Source organism: Pristiophorus japonicus, unplaced genomic scaffold (genome assembly GCF_044704955.1).
Source record: "Pristiophorus japonicus isolate sPriJap1 unplaced genomic scaffold, sPriJap1.hap1 HAP1_SCAFFOLD_452, whole genome shotgun sequence".
Lineage (NCBI taxonomy): Eukaryota > Metazoa > Chordata > Chondrichthyes > Pristiophoridae > Pristiophorus > Pristiophorus japonicus.
This window is the reverse complement of record NW_027254355.1, coordinates 443,687-459,444: the sequence shown is the minus strand read 5'-3', so window position 1 is coordinate 459,444 and position 15,758 is coordinate 443,687. Positions and strand designations below refer to the sequence as shown.

At 54.4% G+C, this 15,758-nt stretch overlaps 2 non-coding genes across 2 annotated transcripts; both read right to left on the bottom strand.

The window, feature by feature from the left end:
• Window positions 1-143: 143 nt before the first annotated feature.
• Window positions 144-216, bottom strand: trnat-agu (transfer RNA threonine (anticodon AGU)). The gene has a single exon. It is a non-coding gene; the product is annotated as a tRNA-Thr (tRNA).
• Window positions 217-15,655: 15,439 nt separating this feature from the next.
• trnat-ugu (transfer RNA threonine (anticodon UGU)) lies at window positions 15,656-15,728 on the bottom strand. The gene has a single exon. It is a non-coding gene; the product is annotated as a tRNA-Thr (tRNA).
• Between the last annotated feature and the right edge of the window lie 30 nt (window positions 15,729-15,758).

Below are 15,758 nucleotides of genomic sequence, written 5' to 3'. Positions count from 1 at the left end.
ATATAAAACAGCCTGTGTCGATAGGGAGGGCAGAGAAAGATTTGGAGGCTGTTGTTCGATGGTCAGTCTCAGTGCTGTTTAATATTTATAACTAAGCCCGTTGTTAATTGATGATGAATTGAAATACTGAGCTAATTTTGAGCAGGCACCAGTGAGATTTGAACCCACGACCCCTGGTTTACTAGACCAGTGCTCTAACCCCTGAGCTAGGGAGCCATCTGCCCTCGGCTGTGGGTCATTCCCCCGTTAGTGCTGTGTGTGTGAAGAATGAGGGGGGTTCAGTGAAACGCTCAGATTGTGTCTCATCCCTGAGACTCCTGCCTCTGTCTCTTCAATATTCGCCGCTCAACATCGATATATCGGGTCTTTCACGTAGTAAAACATCCCAAGGCAACTCAGTCACACTCTGCCTCAATCTCTCTGTCTCTCTCTCTCTCTCTCTCCCTCTGTCTCTCTCTATGTCTCTCGGTCTCTCTCTCTGTCGCTCTCTCTCTGTCTCTCTCTCTCTTTCTCTCTCCCTCTGTCTCTCTATCACTTTCTCTCTGTCGCTCACTGTCTCTCGAGCAGGAAGGGGTTAGAGAGGGGGAAGGGGAAAGTCAGAAGGGAAAGAAGAGAGCGAGAGAGGGAGGAGAGAGACTGAGGAGTGAGTGGAGAGAGAGGAGCGGCGAGTGGGGAGTGGAGAAAGCGGGGGAAAGGGACAGGGAGAGGGAAGGAGAGAGTGAGAGGGGGAAGGGGAGAGAGAGAGAGAGAAGGAGAGAGAGAGGAGAGTGTCAGTAGTTGTTATTACATCGATAGTCCACTAGGTGGGGCTCTATTAGAGGAAGAGAGAGGGAAGGGGAGAGTGAGGGGAAGGAGTGAGAGAGAGGGAAGGGGTGAGTGACGGGAAGGAGTGAGAGAGAGGGAAGGGGAGAGTAAGGGGAAGGAGTGAGAGAGAGGGAAGGGGAGAGTGAGGGGAAGGAGTGAGAGAGAGGGAAGGGGAGAGTGAGGGGAAGGAGTGAGAGAGAGGGAAGGGGAGAGTGAGGGGAAGGAGTGAGAGAGAGGGAAGGGGAGAGTGAGGGGAAGAAGTAAGAGTGGGAAGATTAGGCAGGGAGGAAGAGAGAGGGGAATGGGGAGAAAGGGAGGAGAAGGGGAGTAGGAGGGGAAGGAGTGAGAGAGAGGAGCGAGGTGCAGAGCGGAAAGGGGGGAGTGAGAGGGGAAGAGGGAGGGGAAGGGGAGAGAGCGGGAAGATAGAGGAGGAAGGAGAGAGAGGGGAAGGAGTGAGAAAAGAATGAGAGTAGATAGGAGAAGGGGAGAGGGTGAGGGGAGGGATAGGAAAGGAAAAGAGGGGAATGAGTGAGAGACGGTGAAAGCGAGAAAAAGATGTAGAATGGGTCGTGATGGGGAAGAGAGAGACGACAGGCTGTTGTTCCAGGAACTAGTTTATTATTTATAATTAAACCGTTTGTTAACTGACAGTAAATTTAAAGAGTGAACTAATCTTGAGCAAGGACCAATGAGATTTGAACCAATGACCCGTTGTTTACAAGACAAGTGCTCTAACCCCTGAGCTATGGAACCACCTGCACTGAGCTCTGGGTCATTCCCCAGTTAGTGCTGTGTGTTTGAAGAATGAGGAGGGGTCAGTGAAACGCTCAAATTGTGTCTCATCCCCCACACTCCTGCCTCTGTCTCTTCAATATTCGCCTCTCAATATATCGGGTCTTTCACGTAGTAAAACATCCCAAGGCAACTCAGTCACACTCTGCTTCAATCTCTCTGTCTCTCTCTCTCTCTCTCCCTCTGTCACTCTCGATGTCTCTCGGTCTCTCTCTCTGTCTCTCTCGCTCTTTCTCTCTCTCTCTGTCTCTCTATCACTTTCTCTCTGTCGCTCACTGTCTCTCGAGCCGGAAGGGGTTAGAGAGGGGGAAGGGGAAAGTCAGAAGGGAAAGCAGAGAGCGAGGAGAGAGACTGAGGAGTGAGTGGAGAGAGAGGAGCGGAGTGTGGGGAGTGGAGAAAGCGGGGGAAAGGGTCATGGAGAGAGAAGGAGAGATTGAGAGTGGGAAGGGGAGAGAGAGAGAGAGAGAAGGAGAGATCGAGGAGCGTGTCAGTAGTTGTTATTACATCGATAGTCCACTAGGTGGCGGTCTATTAGAGGAAGAGAGAGGGAAGGGGAGAGTGAGGGAGAGGGAAGGGGTGAGTGACGGGAATGAGTGAGAGAGAGGGATGGGGAGAGTGAGGGCAAGGAGTGAGAGAGAGGGAAGGGATGAGTGACGGGAAGGAGTGAGAGAGAGGGATGGGGAGAGTGAGGGGAAGGAGTGAGAGAGAGGGAAGGGGAGAGTGAGGGGAAGGAGTGAGAGAGAGGGAAGGGGAGAGTGAGGGGAAGGAGTGACAGAGAGGGAAGGGGAGAGTGAGGGGAAGGAGTGAGAGAGATGGAAGGGGAGAGTGAGCGGAAGGAGTGAGAGAGAGGGAAGGGGAGAGTGAGAGGAAGGAATGAGAGAGAGGGAAGGGGAGAGTGAGGGGAAGGAGTGAGAGAGAGAGGGAAGGGGAGAGTGAGGGGAAGGAGTGAGAGAGAGGGAAGGGGAGAGTGAGGGGAAGTTGTGAGAGAGAGTGAAGGGGAGAGTGTGGGGAAGGAGTGAGAGAGAGGGAAGGGGAGAGTGAGGGGAAGGAGTGAGAGAGAGGGAAGGGGAGAGTGAGGGGAAGGAGTGAGAGAGAGGGAAGGGGAGAGTGAGGGGAAGAAGTGAGAGAGAGGGAAGGGGAGAGTGAGGGGAAGGAGTGAGAGAGAGGGAAGGGGAGAGTGAGGGGAAGGAGTGAGAGAGAGGGAAGGGGAGAGTGAGGGGAAGGAGTGAGAGAGAGGGAAGGGGCGAGTGAGGGGAAGGAGTGAGAGAGAGGGAAGGGGAGCGTGAGGGGAAGGAGTGAGAGAGGGAAGGGGAGAGTGAGGGGAAGGAGTGAGTGTGAGACGGGGAAGGGGAGAGTGAGGGGAAGGAGTGATAGAGAAACGGGGAAGGGGAGAGTGAGGGGTAGGAGTGAGAGAGAGACGGGGAAGGCGAAAGAGAGGGAGGGGAAAGAGACAGAGTGGGGAAGGAGTGAGAGAGATGGAAGGGGAGACAGCGAGGAAGAGAGGGAGGTGGGGAAAGAGAGGGAGGGGATGAGAGAGACAGAGAATGTGGAAGGGGGGAAAGAGAGTGGAAGGAGTGGGAGAGAGTGAGAGGGGAAAGAGTGGGAGGGGAAGGGGATGAGAAGACGGGGCGGAGGAGAGAGTGGAAGGGGAGAGAGTGGGGAAGGAGTGAGAGAGAGGGGGAAGGGGAGACTGGGAAGGACAGGGGAGAGTGAAGGAGGAAGGGTAAAGAGATGTTAAGGGGAGAGAGGGGGAAGGAATGAGAGAGATCTGAGGGCAGAGAGGGGAAGGGGAGAGAGAGGGGGAGAACCTGAAAGGAAAGTGAAAGGAGGGAGACAGGAGGGAAGGAAAAGGGGGAAGTGAGCGAGGGAAGGGGAGAGAGAGGGGAATGGGAGAGACGGGGAAGGAGAGAGAGAGAGGAGAAGGGGAGTGTGAGGGGGAAGGGGAGTGTGAGGGGGAAGGGGAGAGAGAGGAGAAAATGGGGAGAAAAGAGAGAGGGAACGGATGAGAGAGAGGGGAAAGGGGAATGAGAGGGAGGGGAACGGGAGAGAGGGGGTGAAGGGGAGAGATAGCGAGGGAAGTGGAGAGGGAGAAGGGAGGAAAGGGAGAGAGAGGGTGAAGGGGAGCGAGAGAGGGGGAATGTGAGCTCGAAAAGAGAGTGAGGGAAGGGGAGAGATAGGGGAAGGAGTGAGAGAGGGAAGGAGAGAGTGAGGGAGGCGGCTAGAGAGAGGGAAGGGGAGAGTGAGGGGAAGGAATGAGAGAGAGGACGCTGCCTCAGGTAATCCAGCCATGGGTCCCAGCCCCCTCCCAACAACAATAATGTATATTTATATAGCGCCTTTAACGTAGTGAAACGTCCCAAGGTTCTCCACAGGAGGATTATGCGATAAAAATTTGACACCGAGCCATAAAAGGAGATATTCGGGCAGGTGACAAGAGGTCGGTCTTGAAGGAGGAAAGAGAGGTAGAGAGGCGGAGAGGTTTAGGGAGGGAGTTCCAGAGCTTGGGGCCCAGGCAACAGAAGGCACGGCCACCGATGATGGAGCGATTATAATCAGGGATGGTCAGAGGGCAGAATTAGAGGAGTGCAGACATCTCGGGGGGTTGTGGGGCTGGAGGTGGTTACAGAGATAGGGAGGGGTGTAGGGGCTGGAGGAAGTTACAGAGATAGGGAGGGGTTTAGGGGCTGGAGGAGGTTACAGAGATAGGGAGGGGTGTTGGGGCTGGAAGAGATTACAGAGATAGGGAGGGCCATGGGCCATGGAGGGATTTCATAACAAGGATGAGAATTTTGAAATCGAGGTGGTGCTTAACCGGGAGCCAATGTAGGTCAGCGAGTACAGGGGGTGATGGGTGAGCGGGACTGGGTGCGAGTTAGGACACGGGGCAGCGAGCACAAGGGGTGATGGGTGAGCGGGACTCGGTGCGAGTTAGGACACCGGGGTCAGCGAGCACAGCGGGTGATGGGTGAGCGGGACTCGATGCGAGTTAGGACACGGGGGCAGCCGAATTTTAGATCACCTCTAGTTTACGTCGCGTAGAATGTAGGAAGAAGTGAGAGACAGGGGAAAGGGGATGGAAGGGCGGGGAGGGGATGGATAGAGTGAGGGGAAGGAGTGAGAGAGGGAAGGGAAGAGAGAGAGAGACAGGAAAAGATTGAAAGTGAGGGGAGAGAGGGTGTGGCGAGGGGGGCATGAGTGAGAGACGGGGAGAGCGAGATAGCGGGAAAGGGAGAGCGGGGTGAAAAGATGTCAAATGGGAAAATGCAGAGAGAGATTTGGATGGATAGAAAGTGCAAGAGAGACAAAAGCCTGCTGTTTCAGGGTCGGTCCTGGAGCTGTTTAATATTTATAATTAAATCCCTTGTTAATATTTATAATCGAAGCTTTTCCTAATTGACAGTGAATTTTGAGTCGGCCCCTGGGAATTCTGAACTCACGATCCCTGGTTTGTTAGACCAGTGCTCTAACCGCTGAGCTATGGAGCCAGCTGTTTTGGGAAAGATACGGGAAGGAGCAGGAAAGAGAGGGGAAGGGAAAAGAGAGAGTGGAAGGAGTGAGAGAGAGGGGGAAGGGATGAGAGCGAGTGGGGAAGGAGTGAGAGAGAGGGGGAAGAGGAGACATCAGGGGCAGGGGAGAGAGAGGAAGAAAGGGGCAGGAATGAGATGGAGAGGGAGGGCTGAGAGGGGAAGGGGAGAGAGCGGAGGAAATGGGTAGTGGAGAGAGAGGGAAAGGGTGAGAGTGGGGAAGGGGAGTGGGGAGAGAGTGGGGAAGGAGTGAGAGAGAGGGGAACGGGAGAGAGAGGTGAACGGGACAAAGTGGGGAAGGGGAGAGAGAGTGTGGAAGGGGATAGAGTGGGAGAGTGGAGAAGGGGATGAGCCTAAACACTGTAAGGAGATTCTTGTGAATTTTGCATCCTTTCAGGAGTGAAAAGGGGGAAGAATGAGAGACGGCTATCTAAATACTAAATAAAGACCCAGTGAGATTTTAACTCACGACTGCTGGTTTACAAGACCAGCGCTCTAACCCCTGAGCTATGGAGTCACCTACTTTGGGAAAGACAGGGGAAGGAGCAGGAAAGAGAGGGACAGGGAAAAGAGCGAGGGGAAGGAGTGAGAGAGAGAGAGGGAAGGGGAAAGAGAGGAGGGGAAGGAGTGAGAGAGAGGGAAGGGGAGAGAGGGAGGTGGGGAAAGAGAGGGAGGTGATGGAGAGAGAGAGTGTGGAAGGGGGGGAGAGAGAGAGGAAGGGAAGAGAGTGGGGAAGGGAATGGAGTGGGGGAAGGGGAGAGAGAGTGGATGGAGTGAGAGAGGGAAGGTGAGGCAGGGAGGAAGAGGGAGGGGAAGGGGAGAGAGAGGGAAGATAGAGGAGGAAGGAGAGAGAGGGGAAGGAGTGAGAAAAGAATGAGTGAGATATGGGGAAAGCAATATAAAAATGTAGAACAGTTTGTGTAGATGGGGAGGGCAGAGAAAGATTTGGAGGCTGTTGTTCAATGGTCAGTCTCAGTGTTGTTTAATATTTATAATTAAACCTGTTGTTAATTGACGATGAATTTAAATACTGAGCTAATTTTGAGTAGGCACCAGTGAGATTTGAATCCCACGACCCCTAGTTTACTAGACCAGTGCTCTAACCCCTGAGCTATGGATCCACCTGCTTCGGGCGGTGGGTCATTCCCCAGTTAGTGCTGTGTGTTTGAAGAATGAGGGGGGGTGGGGGTCAGTGAAACGCTCAGATTGTGTCTCATCCCTGAGACTCCTGCCTCAGTCTCTTCAATATTCGCCTCTCAACATCGATATATCGGGTCTTTCACGTAGTAAAACATCCCAAGGCAACTCAGTCACACTCTGCCTCAATCTCTCTGTCTCTCTCTCTCTCTCTCTCTCTCTCTCTCCCTCTGTCTCTCTCTATGTCTCTCGGTCTCTCTCTCTGTCGCTCTCTCTCTGTCTCTCTCTCTCTCTTTCTCTCTCCCTCTGTCTCTCTCTCTCTTTCTCTCTCTCTCTGTCTCCCTATCACTTTCTCTCTGTCGCTCACTGTCTCTCGAGCCGGAAGGGGTTTGAGCGGGGGAAGGGGAAAGTCAGAAGGGAAAGGAGAGAGCGAGAGAGGGAGGAGAGAGACTGAGGAGTGAGTGGAGAGAGAGGAGCGGAGAGTGGGGAGTGGACAAAGCGGGGGAAAGGGACAGGGAGAGGGAAGGAGAGAGTGGGAGTGGGAAGGGGAGAGAGAGAGAGAGAGAGAAGGAGAGAGAGACGAGCGTGTCAGTAGTTGTTATTACATCGATAGTCCACTAGGTGGGGCTCTATTAGAGGAAGAGAGAGGGAAGGGGAGAGTGAGGGGAAGGAGTGAGAGAGAGGGAAGGGGTGAGTGACGGGAAGGAGTGAGAGAGAGGGAAGGGGAGAGTGAGGGGAAGGAGTGAGAGAGATGGAAGGGGTGAATGATGGGAAGGAGTGAGAGAGAGGGAAGGGGAGAGTGAGGGGAAGGAGTGAGAGAGAGGGAAGGGGAGAGTGAGGGGAAGGAGTGATAGAGAGGGAAGGGGAGAGTGAGGGGAAGGAGTGAGAGAGAGTGAAGGGGAGAGTGAGGGGAAGGAGTGAGAGAGAGGGAAGGGGCGAGTGAGGGGACGGAGTGAGAGAGAGTGAAGAGGAGAGTGAGGGGAAGGAGTGAGAGAGAGGGAAGGGGAGAGTGAGGGGAAGGAGTGAGAGAGAGGGAAGTGGAGAGTGAGGGGAAGGAGTGAGAGAGAGGGAAGGGGAGAGTGAGGGGAAGGAGTGAGAGAGAGGGAAGGGGCGAGTGAGGGGAAGGAGTGAGAGAGAGGGAAGGGGAGAGTGAGGGGAAGGAGTGAGAGAGAGGGAAGGGGAGAGTGAGGGGAAGGAGTGAGTGTGAGACGGGGAAGGGGAGAGTGAGGGGAAGGAGTGAGAGAGAGACGGGGAAGGGGAGAGTGAGGGGTAGGAGCGAGAGAGAGACGGGGAAGGCGAAAGAGAGGGAGGGGAAAGAGAGAGAGTGGGGAAGGAGTGAGAGAGATGGAAGGGGAGACAGCGAGGTCGAGAGGGAGGTGGGGAAAGAGAGGGAGGGGATGAGAGAGAGAGAGAGAGTGTGGAAGGGGGAAAGAGAGCGGATGGAGTGGGAGAGAGTGAGAGGGGAAAGAGTGGGAGGGGAAGGGGATGGGAAGACGGGGCGGAGGAGATGGTGGAAGGGGAGAGAGTGGGGAAGGAGTGAGAGAGAGGGGGGAGGGGAGACTGGGAAGGGCAGGGGAGAGGGAGGGAGGAAGGGTAAAGAGATGTTAAGGGCAGAGAGGGGGAAGGAATGAGAGAGATCTGAAGGCAGAGAGGGGAATGGGAGAGAGAGGGGGAGAACCTGAAAGGAAAGGGAAAGGAGGGAGACAGGAGGGAAGGAAAATGGGGAAGTGAGTGAGGGAAGGGGAGAGAGAGGGGAAGGGGAGAGACGGGGAAGGAGAGAGAGAGAGGAGAAGGGGAGTGTGAGGGGGAAGGGGAGCGTGAGGGGGAAGGGGAGAGAGAGGAGAAAATGGGGAGAAAAGAGAGAGGGAACGGATGAGAGAGAGGGGAAAGGGGAATGAGAGGGAGGGGAACGGGAGAGAGGGGGTGAAGGGGAGAGATAGCGAGGGAAGTGGAGAGGGAGAAGGGAGGAAAGGGAGAGAGAGGGTGAAGGGGAGCGAGAGAGGGGGAATGTGAGCTCGAAAAGAGAGTGAGGGAAGGGGAGAGATAGGGGAAGGAGTGAGAGAGGGAAGGAGAGAGTGAGGGAGGCGGCTAGAGAGAGGGAAGGGGAGAGTGAGGGGAAGGAATGAGAGAGAGGACGCTGCCTCAGGTAATCCAGCCATGGGTCCCAGCCCCCTCCCAACAACAATAATGTATATTTATATAGCGCCTTTAACGTAGTGAAACGTCCCAAGGTGCTCCACAGGAGGATTATGCGATAAAAATTTGACACCGAGCCATAAAAGGAGATATTCGGGCAGGTGACAAGAGGTCGGTCTTGAAGGAGGAAAGAGAGGTAGAGAGGCGGAGAGGTTTAGGGAGGGAGTTCCAGAGCTTGGGGCCCAGGCAACAGAAGGCACGGCCACCGATGATGGAGCGATTATAATCAGGGATGGTCAGAGGGCAGAATTAGAGGAGTGCAGACATCTCGGGGGGTTGTGGGGCTGGAGGTGGTTACAGAGATAGGGAGGGGTGTAGGGGCTGGAGGAAGTTACAGAGATAGGGAGGGGTTTAGGGGCTGGAGGAGGTTACAGAGATAGGGAGGGGTGTTGGGGCTGGAAGAGATTACAGAGATAGGGAGGGCCATGGGCCATGGAGGGATTTCATAACAAGGATGAGAATTTTGAAATCGAGGTGGTGCTTAACCGGGAGCCAATGTAGGTCAGCGAGTACAGGGGGTGATGGGTGAGCGGGACTGGGTGCGAGTTAGGACACGGGGCAGCGAGCACAAGGGGTGATGGGTGAGCGGGACTCGGTGCGAGTTAGGACACCGGGGTCAGCGAGCACAGCGGGTGATGGGTGAGCGGGACTCGATGCGAGTTAGGACACGGGGGCAGCCGAATTTTAGATCACCTCTAGTTTACGTCGCGTAGAATGTAGGAAGAAGTGAGAGACAGGGGAAAGGGGATGGAAGGGCGGGGAGGGGATGGATAGAGTGAGGGGAAGGAGTGAGAGAGGGAAGGGAAGAGAGAGAGAGACAGGAAAAGATTGAAAGTGAGGGGAGAGAGGGTGTGGCGAGGGGGGCATGAGTGAGAGACGGGGAGAGCGAGATAGCGGGAAAGGGAGAGCGGGGTGAAAAGATGTCAAATGGGAAAATGCAGAGAGAGATTTGGATGGATAGAAAGTGCAAGAGAGACAAAAGCCTGCTGTTTCAGGGTCGGTCCTGGAGCTGTTTAATATTTATAATTAAATCCCTTGTTAATATTTATAATCGAAGCTTTTCCTAATTGACAGTGAATTTTGAGTCGGCCCCTGGGAATTCTGAACTCACGATCCCTGGTTTGTTAGACCAGTGCTCTAACCGCTGAGCTATGGAGCCACCTGTTTTGGGAAAGATACGGGAAGGAGCAGGAAAGAGAGGGGAAGGGAAAAGAGAGAGTGGAAGGAGTGAGAGAGAGGGGGAAGGGATGAGAGCGAGTGGGGAAGGAGTGAGAGAGAGGGGGAAGAGGAGACATCAGGGGCAGGGGAGAGAGAGGAAGAAAGGGGCAGGAATGAGATGGAGAGGGAGGGCTGAGAGGGGAAGGGGAGAGAGCGGAGGAAATGGGTAGTGGAGAGAGAGGGAAAGGGTGAGAGTGGGGAAGGGGAGTGGGGAGAGAGTGGGGAAGGAGTGAGAGAGAGGGGAACGGGAGAGAGAGGTGAACGGGACAAAGTGGGGAAGGGGAGAGAGAGTGTGGAAGGGGATAGAGTGGGAGAGTGGAGAAGGGGATGAGCCTAAACACTGTAAGGAGGTTCTTGTGAATTTTGCATCCTTTCAGGAGTGAAAAGGGGGAAGAATGAGAGACGGCTATCTAAATACTAAATAAAGACCCAGTGAGATTTTAACTCACGACTGCTGGTTTACAAGACCAGCGCTCTAACCCCTGAGCTATGGAGTCACCTACTTTGGGAAAGACAGGGGAAGGAGCAGGAAAGAGAGGGACAGGGAAAAGAGCGAGGGGAAGGAGTGAGAGAGAGAGAGGGAAGGGGAAAGAGAGGAGGGGAAGGAGTGAGAGAGAGGGAAGGGGAGAGAGGGAGGTGGGGAAAGAGAGGGAGGTGATGGAGAGAGAGAGTGTGGAAGGGGGGGAGAGAGAGAGGTAGGGAAGAGAGTGGGGAAGGGAATGGAGTGGGGGAAGGGGAGAGAGAGTGGATGGAGTGAGAGAGGGAAGGTGAGGCAGGGAGGAAGAGGGAGGGGAAGGGGAGAGAGAGGGAAGATAGAGGAGGAAGGAGAGAGAGGGGAAGGAGTGAGAAAAGAATGAGTGAGATATGGGGAAAGCAATATAAAAATGTAGAACAGTTTGTGTAGATGGGGAGGGCAGAGAAAGATTTGGAGGCTGTTGTTCGATGGTCAGTCTCAGTGTTGTTTAATATTTATAATTAAACCTGTTGTTAATTGACGATGAATTTAAATACTGAGCTAATTTTGAGTAGGCACCAGTGAGATTTGAATCCCACGACCCCTAGTTTACTAGACCAGTGCTCTAACCCCTGAGCTATGGATCCACCTGCTTCGGGCGGTGGGTCATTCCCCAGTTAGTGCTGTGTGTTTGAAGAATGAGGGGGGGGGGGGGTCAGTGAAACGCTCAGATTGTGTCTCATCCCTGAGACTCCTGCCTCAGTCTCTTCAATATTCGCCTCTCAACATCGATATATCGGGTCTTTCACGTAGTAAAACATCCCAAGGCAACTCAGTCACACTCTGCCTCAATCTCTCTGTCTCTCTCTCTCTCTCTCTCTCTCTCTCCCTCTGTCTCTCTCTATGTCTCTCGGTCTCTCTCTCTGTCGCTCTCTCTCTGTCTCTCTCTCTCTCTTTCTCTCTCCCTCTGTCTCTCTCTCTCTTTCTCTCTCTCTCTGTCTCCCTATCACTTTCTCTCTGTCGCTCACTGTCTCTCGAGCCGGAAGGGGTTTGAGCGGGGGAAGGGGAAAGTCAGAAGGGAAAGGAGAGAGCGAGAGAGGGAGGAGAGAGACTGAGGAGTGAGTGGAGAGAGAGGAGCGGAGAGTGGGGAGTGGACAAAGCGGGGGAAAGGGACAGGGAGAGGGAAGGAGAGAGTGGGAGTGGGAAGGGGAGAGAGAGAGAGAGAGAGAAGGAGAGAGAGACGAGCGTGTCAGTAGTTGTTATTACATCGATAGTCCACTAGGTGGGGCTCTATTAGAGGAAGAGAGAGGGAAGGGGAGAGTGAGGGGAAGGAGTGAGAGAGAGGGAAGGGGTGAGTGACGGGAAGGAGTGAGAGAGAGGGAAGGGGAGAGTGAGGGGAAGGAGTGAGAGAGATGGAAGGGGTGAATGATGGGAAGGAGTGAGAGAGAGGGAAGGGGAGAGTGAGGGGAAGGAGTGAGAGAGAGGGAAGGGGAGAGTGAGGGGAAGGAGTGATAGAGAGGGAAGGGGAGAGTGAGGGGAAGAGGGGAAGGAGTGAGAGAGAGTGAAGGGGAGAGTGAGGGGAAGGAGTGAGAGAGAGGGAAGGGGCGAGTGAGGGGACGGAGTGAGAGAGAGTGAAGAGGAGAGTGAGGGGAAGGAGTGAGAGAGAGGGAAGGGGAGAGTGAGGGGAAGGAGTGAGAGAGAGGGAAGTGGAGAGTGAGGGGAAGGAGTGAGAGAGAGGGAAGGGGAGAGTGAGGGGAAGGAGTGAGAGAGAGGGAAGGGGCGAGTGAGGGGAAGGAGTGAGAGAGAGGGAAGGGGAGAGTGAGGGGAAGGAGTGAGAGAGAGGGAAGGGGAGAGTGAGGGGAAGGAGTGAGTGTGAGACGGGGAAGGGGAGAGTGAGGGGAAGGAGTGAGAGAGAGACGGGGAAGGGGAGAGTGAGGGGTAGGAGTGAGAGAGAGACGGGGAAGGCGAAAGAGAGGGAGGGGAAAGAGAGAGAGTGGGGAAGGAGTGAGAGAGATGGAAGGGGAGACAGCGAGGTCGAGAGGGAGGTGGGGAAAGAGAGGGAGGGGATGAGAGAGAGAGAGAGAGTGTGGAAGGGGGAAAGAGAGCGGATGGAGTGGGAGAGAGTGAGAGGGGAAAGAGTGGGAGGGGAAGGGGATGGGAAGACGGGGCGGAGGAGATGGTGGAAGGGGAGAGAGTGGGGAAGGAGTGAGAGAGAGGGGGGAGGGGAGACTGGGAAGGGCAGGGGAGAGGGAGGGAGGAAGGGTAAAGAGATGTTAAGGGGAGAGAGGGGGAAGGAATGAGAGAGATCTGAAGGCAGAGAGGGGAATGGGAGAGAGAGGGGGAGAACCTGAAAGGAAAGGGAAAGGAGGGAGACAGGAGGGAAGGAAAAGGGGGAAGTGAGTGAGGGAAGGGGAGAGAGAGGGGAAGGGGAGAGACGGGGAAGGAGAGAGAGAGAGGAGAAGGGGAGTGTGAGGGGGAAGGGGAGCGTGAGGGGGAAGGGGAGAAAGAGGAGAAAATGGGGAGAAAAGAGAGAGGGAACGGGTGAGAGAGAGGGAAAATGGGAGAGAGAGGGAGGGGAACGGGAGAGAGGGGGTTGAAGGGGAGAGATAGCGAGGGAAGGGGAGAGGGAGAAGAGAGGAACGGGAGAGAGAGGGTGAAGGGGAGCGAGAGAGAGGGAAAGTGAGCTCGAAAAGAGAGTGAGGGAAGGGGAGAGATAGGGGAAGGAGTGAGAGAGGGAAGGAGAGAGTGAGGGAGACGGCTAGAGAGAGGGAAGGGGAGAGTGAGGGGAAGGAATGAGAGAGAGGACGCTGCCTCAGGTAATCTAGCCATGGGTCCCAGCCCCCTCCCAACAACAATAATGTATATTTATATAGCGCCTTTAACGTAGTGAAACGTCCCAAGGTGCTCCACAGGAGGTTTATGCAATAAAAATTTGACACCGAGCCATAAAAGGAGATTTTCGGGCAGGTGACAAGAGGTCGGTTTTAAGGAATGTCTTGAAGGAGAAAAGAGAGGTAGCGGGGCGGAGAGGTTTAGGGAGGGAGTTCCAGAGCTTGGGGCCCAGGCAACAGGAGGCACGGCCGCCGATGATGGAGCGATTATAATCAGGGATGGTCAGAGGGCAGAATTAGAGGAGTGCAGACATCTCGGGGGGTTGTGGGGCTGGAGGTGATTACAGAGATAGGGAGGCGTGGAGGGGCTGGAGGAGATTACAGAGATAGGGAGGGGTGTAGGAGCTGGAGGAGGTTACAGAGATAGGGAGGCGTGGAGGGGCTGGAGGAGATTACAGAGATAGGGAGGGGTGTAGGGGCTGGAGGAGGTTACAGAGATAGGGAGGGGTGTTGGGGCTGGAAGAGATTACAGAGATAGGGAGGGCCATGTGCCATGGAGGGATTTCATAACAAGGATGAGAATTTTGAAATCGATGTGGTGCTTAACCGGGAGCCAATGTAGGTCAGCGAGCACAGGGGGTGATGGGGGAGCGGGACTGGGTGCGAGTTAAGATACGGGGGCAGCGAGCACAGGGGGTGATGGGTGAGTGGGACTGGGTGCGAGTTAGGACACGGGGCAGTGAGCACAGGAGGTGATGGGTGAGCAGAACTCGGTGAGAGTTCGGACACGGGGCAGTGAGCACAGGGGGTGATGGGTGAGTGGGACTCGGTGCGAGTTAGGACAGGGGGCAGCCGTGTTTTGGATCACCTCTAGTTTACGTCGGGTAGAATGTGGGAAGGAGTGAGAGAGAGAATCATAGAATCATAAACATTTACAGCACGGAAGGAGGCCATTTCGGCCCATCGTTTCCGTGCTGGCCGACCAAGATCTACCCAGCCTAATCCCACTTTCCAGCTCTGGGTCGGTAGCCCTGTAGGTTACGGCACTTCAAGGGCACATCCAAGTACTTTTCAAATGTGGTGAGGGTTTCTGCCTCTACCACCCTTTCAGGCAGTGAGTTCCAGATCCACCCCATCCTCTGGGTGAAGACATTTCCGCTCAAATCCCCTCTAAACCTCCCCCCAATGACTTTAAATCTATGCCCCCTGGTTATTGACCCCTCTGCTAAGGGAAATAGGTCCTTCCTATCCACTCAAACCAGGCCCCTCATAATTTTATACACCTCAATTAAATCTCCCCTCAGCCTCCTCTGTTTGAAGGAAAACAACCCCAGCCTATCCAATCTTTCCTAATAGCTAAAGTTTTCCAGTCCTGGCAACATACTGGTAAATCTCCTCTGCACCCTCTCCAGTGCAATCACATCCTTCCTGTAATGTGGTGACCAGAACTGCACGCAGTACTCCAGCTGTGGCCTAACCAGTGTTATATACAGTTCGAGCGTAACCACAGGGCGGGGGTAAGGTATGCATTTAATAAATTTGGTGAATTTACAGAGTGCCCTCCGAGGGTCAAACAGATGTGGCCGTGGGATTCATTATTTGTGGAAAATCCCAACTGGATCATCTTGTGCCCATTGCCTCATCTTGAGCCTAAAACCAGCGAAGGCAGGAACTTGGAAATGTCAGGATATCACAGGAAGGATGTGGTTGCACTGGAGAGGGTGCAGAGGAGATTTACCAGGACGTTGGCGGGACTGGAGAATTTTAGCGATGAGGAAAGATTGGATAGGCTGGGGTTGTTTTCTTTGGAGCAGAGGAGGCTGAGGGAAGACCTCAATTCCTTCACCCAGAGGTGGGTGGGGGTCTGGAACTCCCTGCCTGAAAGGGTGGTAGAGGCAGAAACCCTCACCACATTTAAAAGGTACTTGGATGTGCACTTGAAGTGCCATAAGCTACAGGGCTACGGACCGAGAGCTGGAAAGTGGGATTAGGCTGGGATCATATCATCATCATAGGCAGTCCCTCGGAATCGAGGAAGACTTGCTTCCATTCTAAACATGAGTCCTTAGGTGACTGAACAGTCCAATACAGGAACCACAGTCCCTGTCACAGGTGGGACAGATAGTCGTTGAGGGAAGGGGAGGCTGGGGCTGGTTTGCCGCATGCTCCTTCCGCTGCCTGCGCTTGGTCTCTGCACGCTCTCGGCGACGAGACTCGAGGTGCTCAGCGCCCTCCCGCATGCACTTCCTCCACTTAGGGCGGACTGGTCTTTGGCCAGGGACTCCCAGGTGTTGGTGGGGATGTTGCACTTTATCAGGGAGGCTTTGAAGGTGTCCCTTGTAACGTTTCCTCTGCCCACCTTTGGCTCGTTTGCCGTGAAGGAGTTCCGAGTAGAGCGCTTGCTTTGGGAGTCTCGTGTCTGGGTATGCGGACTATGTGGCCCGCCCAGCAGATAGCTCTTGGTCGGCCGGCGCGGACACGATGGGCCAAAATGGTCTCCATCCCTGCTGTAAGTTTATATGAGTCGATGATATATCGGTGTCTCTGAGACTGGATGTGGAAAAGGAGGGATACAGACTGGGAGTGGGAAGTGAAAGTACTGTGGGCAGATTGTAAAGTGCGGAGTGAGTGGTTCCTGTTGATGGTGTCGGCCTGTCGCCGATTGACGGTCAATTCAGAAACAGAAGCCAAAATTGAGTAGGCTCCAGTGAAATTTGAACCCACGACCCCTGGTTTACAAGACCACTGCTCTAACCCCTGAGCTATGGAGCCACCTTTAACACCGACTCCTGTTTGCATCTT